Genomic DNA, 22700 nt, shown 5'->3' with positions numbered 1-22700 from the left:
GTCTCACTCTTTCTCTCTTTGTCTGGCTTCCTCTCTCTCACTCTTTCTCTCTTCCTCTCTCACTCTTTCTCTCTCTCTTCCTCTCTCTCACACTGATTCTCTCTTTCTCTCTTTCTCTCTTCCTCTTATCTCACTCTTTCTCTCTTTCTCTCTCTTTCTCTGTCTTCCTCTCTCTCACACCGTTTCTCTCTTCCTTGTAGCTCACTCTTTCTCTCTTCCTCTCTCTCACTCTTTCTCTCTCTCTCTTCCTCTCTCTCACTCTTTGTCTCTCTGTCTTCCTCTCTCTCACACTGTTTCTCTTACTCTCTTCCTTGTATCTTACTCTTTCTCTCTCTTACTCTGTCTCTCTTTCTCTGTCTTCCTCTATCTCACTCTTTCTCTCTTCCTCTCTCTTTCTTCCTCTCTCTCACTCTTTCTCTCTATCTATCTCCTTTGCTGGACGCATGACGCACCATCTTATCTTTTTTTTGTCCTGCAGGCTGTGAATCACAAATGGACCAGCGATGACATGCCACAGCTGTAAAAAGTTTTATTTGTTGTTTTGTTTCATTAAAATGCTTTATATGTAAATCTATACATGACTAAGATTCTTATTTCCCCAACCTCACAAGCATCTTTTTATTAATAGTTCGTAGAGGGACACGTCCGGGCCCAAGAAGGTTGTTGGGGGTATACTGGTGATGTGGGAAGAGGGGGCGTTACCTGCTAATGTGGGGAGACGCAGCGTGAAAGGAATATGTCTCACAGATAGAGCTCCGATATGTTTTCAGAAATGCCTCGGACAGATGCCAGCTGATGGACTTAATCACAAAATGACTTTTCAATGCTCATATTGTGACTTATGAACAGTTCGCACCCAGGCTCGCAGAGAGACAACTGCGGCCCATCCGCTCGACTTACAGAGGCAGAACTATGAGCCGTCCGCTCCCAAAGGAACAGCAGCGTAGTAACTTGCAGAGGTAGACAGCTGCAAGCCGACGGACTGGCTTCTAAAGGCATAGCTGTGAAGTGGTGATGTTGGGCACAGGGAGCGTGAAAGGGTTATCTTCCTACTGCTGTCCTGGAATGGAAGTCGTGCTGCCTGGCGCTCACCTGTTTTTTCTTTATTGTTAATAAATCTTAAACCTTCACTGCATCCAAATTATCATTACACAGAGCTCCGCTATATTAAATTACCCCCGGAACCTTTCATTTATATTTTCACTCGATGCAAGGCACAAGATGGCTGCTAACAGTTCCTAGTTTTAAGTGTTAGCAGCCAATCAGAGGACACTTCCTGCTTTGAAGTGTTAGCAGCCAATCAGAGGCAAGCTCGTGCTTGAGAGTTGGGCACCGACCAGATATATATATATATATTTTCTTTAATATCTCAAAAACTACTGAGCGGATTTACACCATTTCTAAAACACTGCGTTTTCTGGACAAAGACCTTCCTCCCTGCCAAATTTGGCGTAATTCCGATCAGCAGTTTGACCTGTAGCCTTGTCTAAAGTTTCCTATCGAAAATGCATTGGGAAAACACGTTTTGACAACCCCCTTTTCTCTCAGCCCCCCCTAAACTTTCAAGATAGGAGCTGATCAAAAAAGAGAAACTTTTTGGAAAATTTCGTAAAGAATCATCAAACGACTCCAAAGTTAGAAGCAGATGGAGGGCTCCAGGAGGGGGACTGTGCAACCACCCTCCCAACATGAGTGAAACCCTGAGACTGCGGGGATCCCAGCGGGCCCCCTCAGCCTCAGCGAGCCCCGGCTATTATTTTTTAAGAAATGTGTTATATTCTATGCTCAATGTTAAGCATGTTAACAATCACCTTCTGCCAGCTGGATGTGTTATGTGATGTCATCTACTGATGTCACAGGTGGAATGTTATGTTTAGATCAGAGCAGACTGGCTGATGATGAAGGTGGTTGGAAGTTCAAGAACTGTGTAGTTTTCCAATAAATCAACTTTCATTCAAACTGTTCCTGAGTGAATTACTACAGAATTTTGGCGACGATCTTACTACACAGCAGAACCCACGAATATCTACAATCAATTCAAGCAAGAAATCAAACCTATCTTCAACTATCAAGTTACCTGATTTTGATGAAGAATCCTCATTATCTAAACAACTTTTCGATCTGCAATATTTTGCTTCTACTACCTGAACAAGTGACCCTTTGCTTCATCACTAACAGCTGCCTTTGATTTTCCTGTTCCTAAAGACATCGCCAAGCTGACTACTCGTGAGTCTATCTATGTTGTGTATGTCGTTTGGCAAGGTCTAATTGGGAGAAAATGCACTTCATCTGTGCCTTTTTTTCTACCCATTTTAGACAACATCTTTGTTTCAGAGCGTTTGGGTGGTTACAACAGCGAAATTACCTTTTCGCTGTTCGCGCAGTCCGCGCACGGATGCTTATTTCCAAATTCTTGGCAGCGCGTCTTCCTGGGGCTGTTCATTCTTCAATTCTCTTTGTGCATCATACGCGCATGCGCACACACATGCGTGCGCATGTGCGCGAAGAAATGTCTTGATCTGGAGCATGAGCACAACGCTCACCTTTGTTTCCTGGGTTACCGCGGTGATTTAATTCTCGCGTGTTGCATCAACACCAAAAGAACTTTTATCCAAGGAGTTGTTCCATTTCCGTGACAACCTTTGTTTCTTTCGACATCCTGTATCGAGTGCTGCCAAGCAGGAAGATTTTGCCAATCACGTTTCATTTTGTCAACCAACAGTGTTTGTTTGCCAACCACGACCTGTTTTCTGTGGAAATATACATTTTTTTGACAAGGAAATCTTAAATTTCATCGACATCTAGTAGCGAGTGTTGCATATTAGGAAGACTTTTGTCAACCACGTTCTGCTTTGCCAACCAACAACATTTTTATTTTTTTTGCCAACCACGACCTGTTTTTTATAAACATAGATTTTTAACAAGGAGAGTTTTTTTTTCGCATTGCTTTACGACATCCAAGTTCAAAGGATAGTTTTAACATCCAAGCTCGAAGGATAGTGACTTTTGTCCAACTGTTAATTAAGTTTTTTTTTGTTTTAAAAAAAAAAAAACATTTTAAGGATTTAGGTGTATTCCAGTGGAGCTCTACTATGTTATTTTGTTTTACTCTATTTACAAGTGTTTTATTCAACGCACTCTAGTATATCTAGTTAGTGGCTATATAAATATTAGGACAGGTTAAAACCAACATTTCTGAATTCAAGTGCTAACGCAATTTCTGTTTTATTTGCACATTTATTTCAACTTAGTTCTTATATCTATTTGAGTTTATGTCAACTATGCAGTCAATCAATGCATCTCCCGCATTTTTAGAAAGTCCAGGTGAACCACCTGTTAAGTGGGATGTTTGGTTTGATGCTTTCGAAACTTATTTAGGAGCGATTGGTGCACTTAGATACCGTCCAGAAAGGAAAAAATATATTTTATTACATTCTCTTGGGTTCGAGGGTAGGTCAATATTTAAGCATCTACCTGATTTGGCGGTTAATGGTGAAGAGTTAGATGATTATCAAGTAACAGTATCAAAACTTAAGATTCGTTTCGACAAATAACCCAGTTTGATTGTACTAAGGCACACATTTTTCAAGAGGAAGCAAACTGAAAATGAAGATGTTGATAGTTACATCTCTGTTCTCAGGAAGTTAGCTGCAGTGTGTGTATTTGAGAATTTTACTGAACAACATTTTTGTGACCAGTTTGTGTGCCATGGTAAAGATAAACAGATTAGACAAAAATTACTGTCAATGGACAATCCCACACTGGATGAAACGATAAAGGTGGCTAAGAGTATTGAGACCTCTCAAGTTTCTTTAAAGGAACTTGAAGATAAACCAGCCGACAGTGTTAACTTTGTGGGGGGGGTGAAGAAAGATAAGAGCAAACTTGGTAAAAATACCATTAAGAATTCATCTAATATCAAACCTAATGTATCAATACCTAGCAATGTCTGTCTGCATTGTGGTAATGCATCACATGCCAAAGGGGGAAAATGTCCTGCTGTCAATTCAATGTGTAATTACTGTAAGAAAATGGGACATTTTGCGACTGTCTGTCTTAAAAAGAAATTCCAAAAGAAATCTGTAGCTTGTGTGGTAGAATCTGCTGATGAGTCTGAGGGAGAAACTGTTTCTGTTGTTCAAGATGTAGTTTCTGTCCAGGAAACATCTCTTCCTCTCACTGGTGATCCCTCGTGTTGTGTTGATCCAGTTGTCGAAATAGTTGTGGGAGATAAGAAAATTAATCTTCTTGTGGATTCTGGTGCCAGGATCACTATGATAACCCAGAAGCTATTTCATGAGACCTGGGGTAGTAGAGAACTGTTACCTCCTGATCGCACTCCTGTTTCCTATGAAGGACGGAAAATCGATTTGTTAGGTTTCATTGAAAAAAATTTAAGTTTCAAGGGGAGGAAGATCAGGGGAAAAATCTATGTAGCTGTCAAGGGATTGAACATTTTAGGGTGGTTTCACCAGGGCCTTTTTGGCATGATTCTAAAACCATGAACAAAAGAACAGGTCATGTTAGTCACCTGTGAAGAGGGATGCACTAAGTGGAAAAATCAGTTTCCTTCTGTTTTTAGTAACGACCTGGGTAAGATTGCAGGTTTCAAACACAAAATAATTGTTAAAGATGGAGCTATTCCTGTTAAGCACAAGCTCAGAGGTGTTCTTTTCAGTATACGAGAAGATATCAACAAAGAGCTTATGTCACTATGTGATAAAGGAATTATTGAGCCTACTGAGTCCTCTCTCTGGTTGTCACCTTTGGTTGTCGCTCGAAAAAGGGACGGGCAGCTGCGTGTGTGTGTAGACCTCAGGTCTCTCAACAAAGAGATCTGGGTTGATTCCCACCCTTTGCCCAGAATATCCGATTTGTTCACATCTATCAAAGGTGCTACTGTGTTCTCGAAATTAGATTTGGCTAGTGCCTATCATCAAATAGAATTGCATCCTGACTCATGTGCTTTAACTGCGTTTGTGTGCCCTCTTGGTACTTTTCAGTATCGAAGAATGCCATTTGGTTTGGCCTCCGCGGCGTCAGTCTTCCAGAGGGTTATGCAAAATGTGTTAAGAGATGTTGAAGGAGTCATTGTTTTCCAAGACGATGTCCTTATTTATGCTAAAGACAATGACTCACATGACACTATCATCAGACAGGTTCTGGAAATTTTCAAGAAGTGTGGTGTTGTTCTTAAGTCTGAGAAGTGTAAGTTCTCCTTTAGGGAGATAGAATATCTGGGACATTTGTTATCTCATGAGGGTATTAAGCCTAGACAAGATCTGATTGATGCAATTTTGGAAGCACCAGTGCCGAAAGACAAGACTGGGGTTAAGTCTTTATTAGGTCTTCTAGAATACTATTCTAGATTCATTCCTAATTATGCGTCTATAGTCAAACCTATTAGCAGTCTACTCATTGGCTCGAGAAAATTTCTGTGGTGTGCAGGATGTGATCAGGCATTTAAGGAGGTTAAGAGTATTTTGAAAAATAGTGATGCTCTTACTCCTTTTGATCCTAATCTTCCATGCTGCATAACTGTAGATGCTAGTCTGGCAGGTTTGGGTGCGATACTTACTCAACAGAATGGTAGTGTAGAAAATACTGTTGCTTTTGCTTCAAGAGTGCTCAGGAGTGCTGAGACACAATATTCAGTCATTGAGAAGGAACTACTTGCCTGCTTGTGGGCTATAGACAAATATCGACCTTATGTTTGGGGAAGACGTTTCTATTTACTAACTGATCACAAGCCGTTAGTTTCTATATTGTCTTCGGGTCCCAGTAAGTGTTGTACTCCTAGGATTACTAGGATGGTCAGCAAACTTCTCCAATATCAATTTGAAGTTTTCCACATTGCTGGGGGGAAAAATACCAGAGCTGATTTTTTGTCTCGTTTCCCTCAGAGTAGTGGACATAGTGAAGGAACCAGTTTTCTAGACTTGAACGATGAAGATAATGAAGATTGTTATGTAGCCTCATTAGATATTCCGGTTCTTGCAGTTGGTTCTGAATCTGATTGGGGGGGAGCATTATTAGAAGATTCTCTTCTACAAGAGGTCTGCTGCAGACTTGCTAGAGTTGGGTGGCCCAAGGAGAGATCTTTGCCTACAACTCTTCAAGCTTATTGGAAGGTTGAGTCTGAAATCTCTGTAGAAGATGGTTTGTTGATGAGAGGTGATAAACGTATTCCACCTCACTCTTTGAGGCCCAAGATCATCAAAGAGGCTCATGAGGGACATTTAGGAATCACTCTCACCAAACGACGAGTCTGTCAAGATTTTTGGTGGCCTAGTATGGATGTTGAGATTTCTACATTCGTTGAAAGCTGTTCTGTTTGTCGAACATCGGAGAAAACACTGAAAGTGACCACACCTCCTTTGCACCCTATTGTGTGTCCTTCAGGTCCATGGGTTAAAATAGGGATTGACATTATGGGACCTTACGAGATTCTTCCATTAGGAATGAAGTACATTCTAGTAGTCATGGACTATACATCAAAGTGGCCAGAAATTAAAGTAGTCAGGGAGGCTAATTCTTCAAGTGTCATCAAGTTTCTTAAGGACATATTTTTAAGGGAAGGGTTTCCACAGTACCTTGTGTCTGATAATGGGACGCAGTTTTTGAGTGATGAATTCCAGTCCTTTCTAACATTAAGTGGTATCAAGCATCTGAAGAGCTCACTTCATCATTCACAAACAAATGGTCTTGTCGAGAGAATGAATAGGGTTGTGGGTGAGTGTATCAAATGGGCAGTGAGTGGGAGTCATGATGTATATAAGTCCCTTGAGAGTATGTTGTGGTTTTATAGGACCACACCACATTCATCAACTAAAGTGTCTCCTTTTGAGATAATTAGGGGTAGGAAAGCGAACACCAGTTTACAACCGGGTTGGATGAGTACATGGGTAGAATCTCTGTGTGATGTGGAGGTTCTTATGGAGAAGGTCAAGGTTAATTCTGATATGGCTCAGGGAAAAGAGAAAACATGGTTTGACAACAAATGGAGTGTTAAATTTGTTGCTCTTTCTGTGGGTGATTGTGTACGCATTAAGAATCCTGTGCACACCAAGAAAGGGTATTGTAAATTCGGCAATCCTGTCAAGGTTATTCGCATTTGCAATAATGCTGCCCAGGTTGAAGGGGGTTGTTGTTGGAATTTGTCTAGATTAATTAAGACAAGATCTCGTTCCATATCAGGAATTTCACAAGTAAAGAGAACAGTACTACCGAGCCTTCTGCGGGTCAGCGTAGGAAAAGTTCTAGGGTTCGTGTTATTCCTCACAGGTTTTGTGATTGAATTTGTTGAATTCATGCTTGTTACGATATGACATTTTTGGTTTGTTTTAGGAGTAAAGGAGGTATGTTATTTTATCTGACATAATTTGTTCATTTCCAAGCATAATAATCTTTCTTACAGGTTTCGTGATTAATTTTGTGATTAAGAATTCATTTAGGTTTTATTTTGTAATTTAGGAAGTTTTCTGTTTTGTCATTAGTCTTTTGTTCAGGAGAAAAGGAGGTATGTTATATTCTATGCTCACTGTTAAGCATGTTAACAATCACCTTCTGCCAGCTGGATGTGTCATGTGATGTCATCTACTGATGTCACAGGTGGAATGTTATGTTTAGATCAGAGCAGACTGGCTGATGATGAAGGTGGTTGGCAGTTCAAGAGCTGTGTAGTTTTCCAATAAATCAACTTTCATTCAAACTGTTCCTGAGTGAATTACTACAAAATGCCCCCGGGACCTAGCCCACCCTGGGCTCTCATTAAAATAAAACACGGGAACCCGCGACCCCAGCGCGAATTGCGCTGATTTTTGTAAAGTTTTTTTTTTACCATGGGGGTCCTTCTGGGACTCCCTGAGCAGGCCTAGGGGGTCAGGGTGTTTCTACCCTGCCCCCTTCTCTTCTTTTCTACCTTTGTTTCTCTGTTTTCTAACGACTCGCTTCTACCGAGCCACGAGATGGCTGCCAACACTTCCTGGTTTGGAGTGTTGACAGCCAATCACAGTGAAGCTCGTGCACAGGACTTAGGCTCTGCCCAGATATCGAAACTTTTTCTAATTTCTCAGCAACTACTGAACGGATTTACACCATTTAACCCCTTCGCTGCCAGGCCTTTTCCCCTCCTGCCACGCCTTTTTTGGCTATTTGGGGTAGTGCGTGCTGAGGCCCCTGTAACTTTTGGACCACATAAGGTATCCACGCCAAATTTGCGTCCTTTTCTTCCCTCCTCATGGGGATTCTGAAGGTACTCAGGGTTTGTGGATTCCCCTGGAGGGGTCACAGAAATGAGCCAAAATACAGCAAAATTTAGGTTTTTTGGGGGAAAATTGGAAAAACGGGCTGCAAATGAAAGCATCTGGGTTTTTCCCTGCAAGTGTTATCAAAAAAGGGTTTGTGAGGCTGAAATCACCATTTTCCCAGCTTTTAGGGGATACCAGACTCTTGTCAGAAACCCAACATGTTTTACACAGTTTTGGCATTTTTCTGGGACATAGCCTTTTTTTGCTATTTTTTGTGCTTTCTCCCTCCTTCCAGTTAATGGTAGAAATGGGTACAAAAGCAATAATGGATCCTGGAAAGCTATTAGAGAAGTAGACAAAATTCTGAATTCAGGAATGGGTCATTTGTGTAGATCCATCAAGGTTTCTTTATAGAAACTAACAGTTAAATATAGGATAAATTGAAAATTTGTGGAAAAAAAGCGCCTTTTGTGTCAACGTTTTCACCTGTAACTTCTTCTAATTTTGACAGCTCTTTGAAAGCAATATACTATTACATCCACTGGACATTACTGGTTGTGGGGATATATAGGACTTGTAGGTTCACCAAGAACCCGACAAACCCAGAGTTAAAAACTGAGCAGCAACTTGCAATGGTTTTTTAATATGTACCGGGTATATAGTAATTATTCTGTAAAAATGTGTACATGGAAAAATCGGTATGAAAGACACCTATGTATTTATGAAATGGGAACAAAATATAGAGTTTAGAAACAGAAGATATTTGCACATTTCCGAAATTGGGAATACTCATACTAGCATGAGAATTATCAGTCATTTTTTAGAATGACTTCTTTCTTACACAATGTCTTTCATTTGGAAGGCAGAAATGCATCGAACGTCAATAGGTAATAACAGTTCCTTTACAAATCTGAATTACCCTAAGTCTCCCGATAAAAATGGTACCTCACTTGTAGGGGTAGGCATAGTGCCCACGACAGGAAATGGCTCAAAACCCAACGTGAACACACCACATTTTCACAATGCAAAATTACCCTTTTTTAGCAAAGTGCCTAGCTGTAGTTTTTTAACCCTAGCTCTGTCGGCACCTAGGGAAAACTAGCAAACCTATACATTTTTGAAAACTAGACACCCAGGGGAATCCAGGATGGGGTGACTTGACTGCCTCCCACCAGGTTCTGTTACCCAGAATCCCTTGGAAACCTAAAAAATTGCAAAAGAAAACACATTTTCTCGACATTTCTCTGGTGGAAAGTTCTGGAATCTGCATGGATCCACAAATTTCCACCCACCCCGCGTTCCCCAAAGTCTTACGAGAAAAATGGTACCTCACTTGTGTGGGTCAGCCTAGTGCCCGCGACAGGAAACTGCGCAAAACGCAACGTGGACACACCTCAATTTCGCTGTGAAAAAGGACCCTTTTTTGGCAAAGTGCCTAGCTGTAGTTTTTGAACCATAGCTCTGCCGGCACCTATGGAAACCTAGCAAACCTATACATTTTTTAAAACTAGACACCCAGGGGAATCCAGGATGGGGTGTCTTGACTTCCTCCCTCCAGGTTCTGTTACCCAGAATCCCTTGCAAACCTAAAAAATTGCCAAAGAAAAAACATTTTCCCCACATTCCTCAGGTGGAAAGTTCTGGAATTTGCGTGGATCCACAAATTTCCACCCACCCCGCATTCCCCAAAGTCTTACAAGAAAAATGGTACCTCACTTGTGTGGGTAAGCCTAGTGCCCGCGACAGGAAACGGCGCAAAACGCAACGTGGACACACCTCAATTTCGCTGTGAAAAAGGACCCTTTTTTGGCAAAGTGCCTAGCTGTAGTTTTTGAACCATAGCTCTGCCGGCACCTAGGGAAACCTAGCAAACCTATACATTTTTGAAAACTAGACACCCAGGGGAATCCAGGATGGGGTGTCTTGACTTCCCCCCTCCAGGTTCTGTTACCCAGAATCCCTTGCAAACCTAAAAAATTGCCAAAGAAAACACATTTTCCCCACATTTCTCAGGTGGAAAGTTCTAGAATTTGCGTGGATCCACAAATTTCCACCCACCCCGCATTCCCCAAAGTCTTCCGAGAAAAATGGTACCTCACTTGTGTGGATCAGCCTAGTGCCAGCGACAGGAAACGGTGCAAAACGTAACGTAGACACACCTCAATTTCACAGCGAAAAATGACCCTTTTTGGCAAAGTGCCTAGATGTAGTTTTTGAACCATAGCTCTGCCCTCACCTAGGGAAACCTAGCAAACCTATACATTTGTGAAAACTAGACACCTAGGGGAATCCAGGATGGGGTGACTTGACTGCCTCTCACCAGGTTCTGCTACCCAGAATCCCTTGCAAACCTTAAAAATTGCCAAAAAAACCATATTTTCCCCACATTTCTGTGGCGGAAAGTTCTGGAATCTGCATGGATCCACAAATTTCCACCCACCCCGCGTTCCCCAAAGTCTTACGAGAAAAATGGTACCTCACTTGTGTGGGTCAGCCTAGTGCCCGCGACAGGAAACGGCGCAAAACGCAACGTGGACACACCTCAATTTCGCTGTGAAAAAGGACCCTTTTTTGGCAAAGTGCCTAGCTGTAGTTTTTGAACCATAGCTCTGCCGGCACCTAGGGAAACCTAGCAAACCTATACATTTTTGAAAACTAGACACCCAGGGGAATCCAGGATGGGGTGACTTGACTGCCTCCCACCAGGTTCTGTTACCCAGAATCCCTTGGAAACCTAAAACATTGCAAAACAAAACTCATTTTCTCGACATTTCTCTGGTGGAAAGTTCTGGAATCTGCATGGATCCACAAATTTCCACCCACCCCGCGTTCCCCAAAGTCTTACGAGAAAAATGGTACCTCACTTGTGTGGGTCAGCCTAGTGCCCGCGACAGGAAACGGCGCAAAACGCAACGTGGACACACCTCAATTTCGCTGTGAAAAAGGACCCTTTTTTGGCAAAGTGCCTAGCTGTAGTTTTTGAACCATAGCTCTGCCGGCACCTATGGAAACCTAGCAAACCTATACATTTTTGAAAACTAGACACCCAGGGGAATCCAGGATGGGGTGTCTTGACTTCCTCCCTCCAGGTTCTGTTACCCAGAATCCCTTGCAAACCTAAAAAATTGCGAAAGAAAAACATTTTCCCCACATTTCTCAGGTGGAAAGTTCTGGAATTTGCGTGGATCCACAAATTTCCACCCACCCCGCATTCCCCAAAGTCTTACGAGAAAAATGGTACCTCACTTGTGTGGGTCAGCCTAGTGCCCGCGACAGGAAACGGCGCAAAACGCAACGTGGACACACCTCAATTTCGCTGTGAAAAAGGACCCTTTTTTGGCAAAGTGCCTAGCTGTAGTTTTTGAACCATAGCTCTGCCGGCACCTAGGGAAACCTAGCAAACCTATACATTTTTGAAAACTAGACACCCAGGGGAATCCAGGAGGGGGTGTCTTGACTTCCCCCCTCCAGGTTCTGTTACCCAGAATCCCTTGCAAACCTAAAAAATTGCCAAAGAAAACACATTTTCCCCACATTTCTCAGGTGGAAAGTTCTGGAATTTGCGTGGATCCACAAATTTCCACCCACCCCGCATTCCCCAAAGTCTTCCGAGAAAAATGGTACCTCACTTGTGTGGATCAGCCTAGTGCCAGCGACAGGAAACGGTGCAAAACGTAACGTAGACACACCTCAATTTCACAGCGAAAAATGACCCTTTTTGGCAAAGTGCCTAGATGTAGTTTTTGAACCATAGCTCTGCCCTCACTAGGGAAACCTAGCAAACCTATACATTTTTGAAAACTAGACACCTAGGGGAATCCAGGATGGGGTGACTTGACTGCCTCTCACCAGGTTCTGCTACCCAGAATCCCTTGCAAACCTTAAAAATTGCCAAAAAAAACATATTTTCCCCACATTTCTGTGGAGGAAAGTTCTGGAATCTGCAGTTATCCACAAATTTCCACCCACCCCGCGTTCCCCAAAGTCTTACGAGAAAAATGGTACCTCACTTGTGTGGGTCAGCCTAGTGCCTGCGACAGGAAACGGCGCAAAACGCAACGTGGACACACCTCAATTTCGCTGTGAAAAAGGACCCTTTTTTGGCAAAGTGCCTAGCTGTAGTTTTTGAACCATAGCTCTGCCGGCACCTAGGGAAACCTAGCAAACCTATACATTTTTGAAAACTAGACACCCAGGGGAATCCAGGATGGGGTGTCTTGACTTCCCCCCTCCAGGTTCTGTTACCCAGAATCCCTTGGAAACCTAAAAAATTGCCAAAGAAAACACATTTTCCCCACATTTCTCAGGTGGAAAGTTCTGGAATTTGCGTGGATCCACAAATTTGCACCCACCCCGCATTCCCCAAAGTCTTCCGAGAAAAATGGTACCTCACTTGTGTGGATCATCCTAGTGCCAGCGACAGGAAACGGCGCAAAACGTAACGCAGACACACCTCAATTTCACAGCGAAAAATGACCCTTTTTGGCAAAGTGCCTAGATGTAGTTTTTGAACCATAGCTCTGCCCTCACCTAGGGAAACCTAGCAAACCTATACATTTTTGAAAACTAGACACCTAGGGGAATCCAGGATGGGGTGACTTGACTGCCTCTCACCAGGTTATGCTACCCAGAATCCCTTGCAAACCTTAAAAATTGCCAAAAAAACATATTTTCCCCACATTTCTGTGGCGGAAAGTTCTGGAATCTGCGTGGATCCACAAATTTCCACCCACCCCGTGTTCCCCAAAGTCTTCCGATAAAAATGGTACCTCACTTGTGTGGGTCGGCCTAGTGCCCGCAACAGGAAACGGCGCAAAACGCATCGTGGACACACCTCAATTTCGCAGTGAAAAATTAACCTTTTTTGGCAAAGTGCCTAGCTGTAGTTTTTGAACCCTAGCTCTGCCGGCACCAAGGGAAACCTACCAAACCCACACATTTCTGAAAACTAGACACCTGGGGGATTCCAGGGAGGTATGGCTTGCGTGGATCCCCAACGTTTCCTTACCCTGAATGCCCTGCAAACCTCAAATTTAGCTGAAAAAATCACCTTTTTCACACATTTTTGTGTGGGAAAGTTGTGACATCACTGGGCTGACACAAATTTCCTACCACCCAGAGTTCCCCCGGGTCTCCTGATACAAACGGTGCCTCACTCGTGTGGGAGGCCCAAGTACCCGCGACAGGCAAGGGCCCAAAACGTATTGAGGCGACATGAAAATTGCCTACCTCAAAACGACCTGGTTTTGCAAGGGGGGTCACCTGGGTTTTTGGCCCGGTGCTCGGCGGCCACCCAGGGGAACCTACCAAACCCACACATTTCTGAAAACTAGACACCCGGGGGATTATAGAGAGGTATGGCTTGCGTGGATCCCCCAATGTTTCCCTACCCAGAATGCCCCGCAAACCTCAAATTTACCTGAAAAAATCACGTTTTTCACACATTTTTGTGTGGGAAAGTTGTGGCATCACTGGGCTGACACAAATTTCCTACCACCCAGCATTCCCCCGTGTCTCCCAATAAAAACGGTGCCTCACTCGTGTGGGAGGCCCAAGTACCCGCGACAGGAAAGGGCCCAAAACGTATTGAGGCGACATGAAAATTGCCTTCCTCAAAACGACCTGGTTTTGCAAGGGGGGGTCACCTGGGTTTTTGGCCTGGTGCTCTGTGGCCACCTAGGGGAACCTACCAAACCCACACATTTCTGAAAACTAGACACCCGGGGGACTCCAGGGAGGTATGGTTTGCGTGGATCCCCCAACGTTTCCTTACCCAGAATGCCCTGCAAACCTCAAATTTAGCTGAAAAAATCACCTTTTTCACACATTTTTATGTGGGAAAGTTGTGGCATCACCGGGCTGACACAAATTTCCTACCACCCAGCGTTCCCCCGGGTCTCCCGATAAAAATGGTGCCTCACTCGTGTGGGAGGCCCAAGTACCCGCGACAGGCAAGGGCTCAAAACGTATTGAGGCGACATGAAAATTGCCTACCTCAAAACGACCTGGTTTTGCAAGGGGGGTCACATGGGTTTTTGTCCCGCTGCTCGGCGGCCACCTAGTGGAACCTACCAAACCCACCCATTTCTGAAAACTAGACACCCGGGGGATTCCAGGGAGTTATGGCTTGCGTGGATACCCCAACGTTTCCCTACCCAGAATGCCCTGCAAACCTCAAATTTAGCTGAAAAAATCACGTTTTCCACACATTTTTGTGTGGGAAAGTTGTGGCATCACTCGGCTGACACAAATTTCCTACCACCCAGCATTCCCCCGTGTCTCCCGATAAAAACGGTGCCTCACTCGTGTGGGAGGCCCAAGTACCCGCGACAGGCAAGGGCCCAAAACGTATTGAGGCGACATGAAAATTGCCTACCTCAAAACGACCTGGTTTTGCAAGGGGGGTCACCTGGGTTTTTGGCCCAGTGCTCGGCGGCCACCTAGGGGAACCTACCAAACCCACACATTTCTGAAAACTACACACCCGGGGGATTCCAGGGAGGTATGGCTTGCATGGATCCCCCAACGTTTCCTTACCCAGAATGCCCTGCAAACCTCAAATTTAGCTGAAAAAATCACCTTTTTCACACATTTTTGTGTGGGAAAGTTGTGGCATCACAGGGCTGACACAAATTTCCTACCACCCAGTGTTCCCCCGGGTCTCCCGATAAAAATGGTACCTCACTTGTGTGGGTCGGCCTAGTGCCCGCAACAGGAAACGGCGCAAAACGCATCATGGACACACCTCAATTTCGCAGTGAAAAATTAACCTTTTTTGGCAAAGTGCCTAGCTGTAGTTTTTGAACCCTAGCTCTGCCGGCACCAAGGCAAACCTACCAAACCCACACATTTCTGAAAACTAGACACCCGGGGGATTCCAGGGAGGTATGGCTTGCGTGGATCCCCAACGTTTCCTTACCCAGAATGCCCTGCAAACCTCAAATTTTGCTGAAAAATTCACCTTTTTCACACATTTTTGTGTGGGAAAGTTGTGGCATCACTGGGCTGACACAAATTTCCTACCACCCAGCATTCCCCCGGGTCTCCTGATACAAACGGTGCCTCACTCGTGTGGGAGGCCCAAGTACCCGCGACAGGCAAGGTCCCAAAACGTATTGAGGCGACATGAAAATTGCCTACCTCAAAACAACCTGGTTTTGCAAGGGGGGTCACCTGGGTTTTTGGCCCGGTGCTCGGCGGCCACCTAGGGGAACCTACCAAACCCACACATTTCTGAAAACTAGACACCCGGGGGATTATAGAGAGGTATGGCTTGCGTGGATCCCCCAATGTTTCCCTACCCAGAATGCCCCGCAAACCTCAAATTTACCTGAAAAAAATCACGTTTTTCACACATTTTTGTGTGGGAAAGTTGTGGCATCACTGGGCTGACACAAATTTCCTACCACCCAGCGTTCCCCCGTGTCTCCCAATAGAAATGGTGCCACACTCGTGTGGGAGTCCCAAGTACCCGCGACAGGAAAGGGCCCAAAACGTATTGAGGCGACATGAAAATTGCCTTCCTCAAAACGACCTGGTTTTGCAAGGGGGGTCACCTGGGTTTTTGGCCCGGTGCTCTGCGGCCACCTAGGGGAACCTACCAAACCCACACATTTCTGAAAACTAGACACCCGGGGGACTCCAGGGAGGTATGGTTTGCGTGGATCCCCCAACGTTTCCTTACCCAGAATGCCCTGCAAACCTCAAATTTAACTGAAAAAATCACCTTTTTCACACATTTTTATGTGGGAAAGTTGTGGCATCACCGGGCTGACACAAATTTCCTACCACCCAGCGTTCCCCCGGGTTTTCCGATAAAAATGGTGCCTCACTTGTGTGGGAGGCCCAAGTACCCGCGACAGGCAAGGGCCCAAAACGTATTGAGGCGACATGAAAATTGCCTGCCTCAAAACAACCTGGTTTTGCTAGGGGGGTCACCTGGGTTTGTGGCCCGGTGCTCGGCGGCCACCTAGGGGAACCTACCAAACCCACACATTTCTGAAAACTAGACACCCGGGGGATTCCAGGTAGGTATGGCTTGCGTGGATCCCCCAACGTTTTCCTTACCCAGAATGCCCTGCAAACCTTAAATTTAGCTGAAAAAATCACCTTTTTCACACATTTTTGTGTGGGAAAGTTGTGGCATCACCGGGCTGACACAAATTTCCTACCACCCAGCGTTCCCCCGGGTCTCCCGATAAGAACGGTGCCTCACTCGTGTGGGAGGCCCAAGTACCCGCGACAGGCAAGGGTCCAAAACGTAGTGCGCCTCAACAGGCAGGGGGGGGGGCAAAGAGACTAAATAATGCCCAAATAATTTGGGGGGAGCAAAGGCCCTTGCCCAAGGGGCCGCTCCCCCCACCCTAGTGTCTAGTGGGTGGATCCCTGCTTGGGGATCGCCCTCCTGTGGATATCCCCAAGCAGGGATCCACTGGGGAGGGGTACCATTGGAAAGGGGAGATTCTCCCCTTTCCAACGATACCTCTCCCGTCTTTCTGCGTGCTCAGGGGGCTGAGATAGCCTCCTGAGCACGTACAAAGTGAAACTTGAAATGAGCCTCTTGGCTCATTTCAGTTTCACTTTCACTGTAATGACGTCGGCGCGACGTGCGCGCCGATCGTCATTACAGTGAAAGGGGGGGGGGCCACGGGAGCTGGGGAAGCTCTTTTTGCATGAAAGGGAATCCCTCTGGTGCCCGCACCAGAGGGATTCCCCAGGGAATGCCTCATGACGAGCTGGACTTGTCATGGGCACAGCGCGACTGTGCTCCATGATGAGTCCAGCTCGTCATGGGCATACAAGGGATTAAAGAAAAGGTCGCTTTCTGACCCACGCACTACCTATGTGCCAAATTTGGGGTAATTCCGTTCAGTAGTTTCAGCTGTAGCCTTGCACAAATTTTCCTATGGGAAATAGTTTTTTTGACTCTTATTTTTTGACTTTCTCAAAAACGACTGAACGGATTTACACCATTTAAAACAAAAAAAGGTTGATTTCTGAACCAAGCTCTACCTTTCTGCCAAATTTGGGGTAATTCCGTTCAGCAGTTCGAGCTGTAGCTCGTCACAAAATTTCCTGTGGAAATTAACATAGGGAAAATGCATTTTGGTACCCCCCTTTTTTCTCAGCCCCCCCTTTCAGGATAGGAGCTGACCTGGATAGACTTTTGCTCTGGAGAATTTCGCAAAGATTCGTAACGCCAAAGTTAGCAGTAAATCAAAAAATGCTTTTCCTATGGAAACTAGGTTGTAAGTATAACTACCTACTGGCGACTGCCAGTAGGTAATATATATGTATATGTATATATTACCTACTGGCGGTCGCCAGTAGGTAGTTATAGTTAGGACCTATTTTCCATAGGAAATCCGCAACATTCTATTCCCAATAAGTCTGCCGCCGGTTGACGAATCCTCGCTAAATTTTCCAAACTTTTGGCCAGCTCTGCTCCGCTCCTACCCTGAAAGTTTCGTGGTGATTCGTCAAGCCGGGGCCGAGAAAAAAGGGGGGTACCAAAACGCATTTTCCCCATGCAATTTCCCATAGGATCTGTTGTCGCAGCTACAGCCCGAACCACTGAACGGAATGACACCAAATTTGGCAAAGAGGTAGTCCTCAGTTCAGACTCGTGCATTTTGCATAAATGGTGTGAATCCGTTCAGTAGTTTCTGAGAAGATTAGAATTAAAAGTACATAAATATATATGGCCGGGGAGGATCCGCGGACCCTACCCCTACCGTAAGCGCACCTCCCCGAACCGAGCGCGCACCCTCCCGATCGCACGCTGTATGCGAATTGGCTGTCGAGTGTCTGTCTACATTCGAAACCAGGAACTGTTGGCGGCCATTTTCTGCCTCGGTAGAAGCGAGGCTGAAGAAGCAAGGGGAATAAGTGTGTAAAACATATAAAGGGGGCAGAGTGGAAATACTCTGACCCTCTAGTGGTGCTTAGGGGGTCCTAGAAGGACCTCCTGGGGTCCCATTTTTTTTAAAAAAATAAACGGTGGAATGCGCGCATGGTGCGCACATCCTATTGCGTTGGGTGCACGGATTCTCTCGCGTTGGGTGCGCGGATTCACAGAATTTTGGGGGGAGAAAAGACAAGAAATCATTGGTTGTATGACTACTTTCTACACTGAAAGGTAGGGTGTATATTTCAGTTTTTTAAAGGTATGATTCTTATTGGTTGACAAAAACAGATTGTAAGGAACATTATATATGATAAGCTGATATGTTGAAAAGTCAAGCATACTTCTGTCTTGTTTAGCAACATTGTGTGCTGAACTTGTGACCTGTGTGCTCAGTGCAGTGTTCCATGAGCTGTTTCTATGGTAACAGGTAGAAGGTAGATTGGGAGAAGGGTTGAAATGTATTTCAGTTGGAAAGGGTTTAAATGTTTAACCAATAGAAATGTGTGTTTGCTTTTGAGTTTATGTGTGAAAGATTGTGATTTGATGTTTGCATGTATATGTGTGGAAAATGAAAGGGAAACTTTTCCATTCTTTGTTTTTGCTGAGAGCTACACAGTGCAGAGATTCTGTAAAAGAAAATATGGTGAGTGACTAATATACTTTTTAATCTACAAAACAACTTGAAAGGTGAGTTATTTAATTGTGAGGGGATGTATGTGGACTATTTTCATTTTAATCAGACTAATGTATTTCTCCTGCTAAAGTGTAGGGAGTACTTTTTTTCTCTACAATTTTATTGACAGTGTGTGTGCATGTAGAAACCATTCTGTGATAAGCATTTGTGTTTTTCATGTGTTTGTAGACAGATAACTGTGCTGTTTTTATATTTTGGTAGAATTAGAAACCAGTCATTGTTTATGAATTTGTGAAATGAGTTATATTATGTATCTATACTAAAATGTAGTACTTCTTCTAGATGAAGAAATGTGTTTTGGTATAGTGCAAGGGATAGTGTTGTTTGTCTAGAATCACACAGTGAGTATGTGTGCATTCGGGAACCACTGTGAGAGAAGCATTTGGTAACATCGTGTATTTGCTGACAGATAACTGTTTTAAAACCTGTCATGTTGTCAAGTTTTAGTAGCATTAGAAGCCAGTCATTGCTTATGCGTTGATTAAATGAGTCAGGCTTTGACACAAAAGTGCAGTCCTGAAATATGTAGATTGTGTGCAGTTCCCTTACCACTTGCACTGTAGTGAATGATTTTTGGTAAACTCCTAGGGATAGTGTTGCTTGTCTAGAATCACACTGTGAGTCTGTGTGCATTTGGGAACCACTGTGAGAGAAGTATGTGGTACTATCGTATATTTGCTGACAGATAACTGTTTTAAAACCAGTCTTGTTGTCAAGTTTTAGTAGCATTCGAAGGCAGTTTTTGCTTATGCTTTGATTAAATGAGTCAGGCTTTGACACAAAAGTGCAGTCCTGAAATATATAGATTATGTGCAGTTCCCTTACCACTTGCACTGTAGTGAATGAGTTTTGGTAAACTCCTAGGGATAGTGGTGCTTGTCTAGAATCACACTGTGAGTTAGTGTGTATTTGGGAACCACTGTGAGAGAAGCATTTGGTAACATCGTGTATTTTTTAGCAGATAACTCTTTTAAAACCTGTCATGTTATCAAGTTTTAGTAGAATTAGAAGCCAGTTTTTGATTATGCTTTTATTAAATGAGTCAGGCTTTGACAGAAAGGTGCAGTCCTGAAATAGGTAGATTGTGTGCAGTTCCCTTATCAGTTCCACAGTAGTGAATGATTTTTGGTAAAGTGCTAGGTATAGTGGTTGTTGTCTAGAATCACACTGTGAGTCTGTGTGCATTTGGGTAAGGATTGTGAGAGAAGAATTTGGTAACATAGTGTATTTGATGACAGATAACTGTTTTAAAATCGGTCATGTTGTCATGTTTTAGTAGCTTTAGAAGGTATTCTTTGCTTATGCATTGATAAAATGAGTCAGGGTTTGACACTAAAGTGCAGTACCATGTACTATTCTCTTCACTGTGCCAGAACTGAAAATGTAAAAGTTTTACGCAGGCACTAAGCTAGCAGTAGTCTGATGATTTAGTCAGTTTCCAAGTGCTCATGTTGTGAACCATACATTACCACATAGATTGTTTCAAATGTCTATGTAGTATGCATGCAGTCTTCTAACATACTATACACTTGTCTTTCACATTTTCAATTCGCTAGTCAGTATCCATACACTTCCAGGAAACACCCTGTAACTACCTTTGCAGACCTCTAGTGACCCATTCAGCATCATGTACTAATCCATTCACTGTGCCAAAACCCAAACACTTATAAATTCACCAAGATACTATCTTTGGAGTACTCTATTAATTCAGTCAGTGCCTAAGTATTCATGCACTGAGCCAGGCCTTAGCATATGGACTGCTTCAAACCCCTATCCACTATGTATGCAGTCTTCTAACCACCTAGACACTTGTCTTTCACACTTTCAATTCCCTAGTCAGTATCCATACAGTCCAGCAAACATCCTGTCACTCCCTTTGCACTCCTCTAGTGACCCATTCAGTACCAAGTACTAATCCATTCCCTGTGCGAAAAGCCTACCACTTATAAATTCACCTAGGCACTCTCCTTGCTGTACTCTAATCATTCAGTCAGTACCCAAGTAGTCATGCAGTGAGCCAGGCCTTAGCACATGGACTGCTTTAAATGCCTATGCAGTATGGATGCAGTCCTCTAATCAGCTACACAGTTGTCTTCCACACCTACAATTCCCTAGTTAGTATTCATACACTTCTAGCAAACACACTGTCAATTACCCAGTGTGTCTCCTGATAGTACTGTAATCATTTAGTCAGTTAGCATGTAGTCTTTTAGTGAGGTAGGCTTTAGGGCATGAACTGCTTCAAAGTAGTATGCACTATGCATGTAGTGTTTTAACCATGGTCACACTTGTGGTTCAGGGCTATAGTTTCTTAGTCAGTTTTTATATAAAATGTGTTTGTACAGTAATGGAATAGTATAAATTTAAAAGTTATTAATATACATTTATTTGTGATTCTTTTTTACAGATACAGACCAGGAGTGTTTCTCATATGTTTGCACTCTTCTTGTGCAAGATTGTTTGGATGAAGGGTCCTTAGGTGTTTCATCATACTTGCTGTGCCGCACGAGTATTTTTTGTTAGGATCCCCTCGTAACAGAACTCTTTTGCAAATCTTGCGCGTGACGAAGGAGGCATTGGTCTTTGTTTGCCCCTCGAGAAAAGTAGAAAATTTCCACATCACTGAAGGAAAACGTTGTGGGCGTGGTGCATCCTCCAAAAATTCATCCTTAGATTCGGTGAATATTTTAAAGTGACAACATTTACAGTTTTTGTAAGTTAAACTTATAACATTTTGTTAGCTGTATGCATTTTATATATCTGTGATTTGTATCTTGTTTTTTTTTGTTGAGAATAGCATGTTGTTTTTTAACAATCTTTGAGATTGTTTTTTTTTTTTGCCCGCTAATTGATGAGTACGATTGAAATCACTATTTTATAGTGAAATTTAATATATTCTGAGAACAGCAAACAAGGCAAAAAAATTACTTTGTGAAAATTATGCTGTGTTGTAAAAAATGTATTATTACATGTTATAATTTTTTTTCCTTTTCTTTCACAGATCCACATTTTAAAATAAGCAATTTTTATGAATTTAGATTGGAATGAAAATGTGAAAAAAATGTGTACCATTTTTTATTCCTATTACTGTGAAGTTAAGTTTAACTAAGTAATAATCAAAACAGATAGGGTCTGAGGGCAAATATTTAAAGACCTACAAGGATTCCTAAGCCCCCTTTCTAAATACTTCAAAAACCAAGAGAGGGATCCGAGGTCTAATATACAACCCTTGATATAAAATTCAAGAGAGTTGACTACTAACAATTTTACGCCAATAGTGAGATAATATAGGTAAACATGTGATAAAGCGATACAACAGTTGAAAGAAACAGAAGGTGAAGCAAAAAAGCTTGATCCAAGGATAATCAGCATCCCATCATTACACTCTTAAAGTGCCCAGTGTCATCATCTGGGTTACCAAACAACTCTTCTCAAAGCCCTCATATTATATCGAGGCCAAATGAATGAGTTGTATCCTCTTATCAAGAAACATCCAGAAAAAGAGGAAAAAAGGGGAAAGTTGTAAAGAGTGCAAAGAAAATAAACAAATATTTTTTGTATTTTACCAGTGCTCATAAAACAGAATACACAATTGATTTGCACTAGATATATGTATTACTGAACTGTGCCCCATCAATCGTATTTCTATCTAAAACAGTGAAAAAAAGGAAAAAGAAGGCAGGTAACCAACGTTTGCTGCCCACTAATTGGTCGACATGTTTCAGCCTTCAGGAGAAACTCTCCCTGGCTTTCTTCAGGACCTCATGATCAAAGTCCCTAGTATGGACTTTGGAAAAGAAACTGGGTTACTACTATACCCTTGAATATGTTATCCAATTCCTCAATGTGA

Source organism: Triturus cristatus, chromosome 4_2 (assembly GCF_964204655.1).
Source record: "Triturus cristatus chromosome 4_2, aTriCri1.1, whole genome shotgun sequence".
NCBI classification, from domain to species: domain Eukaryota; kingdom Metazoa; phylum Chordata; class Amphibia; order Caudata; family Salamandridae; genus Triturus; species Triturus cristatus.
Note: the sequence above shows the minus strand (reverse complement) of the source record.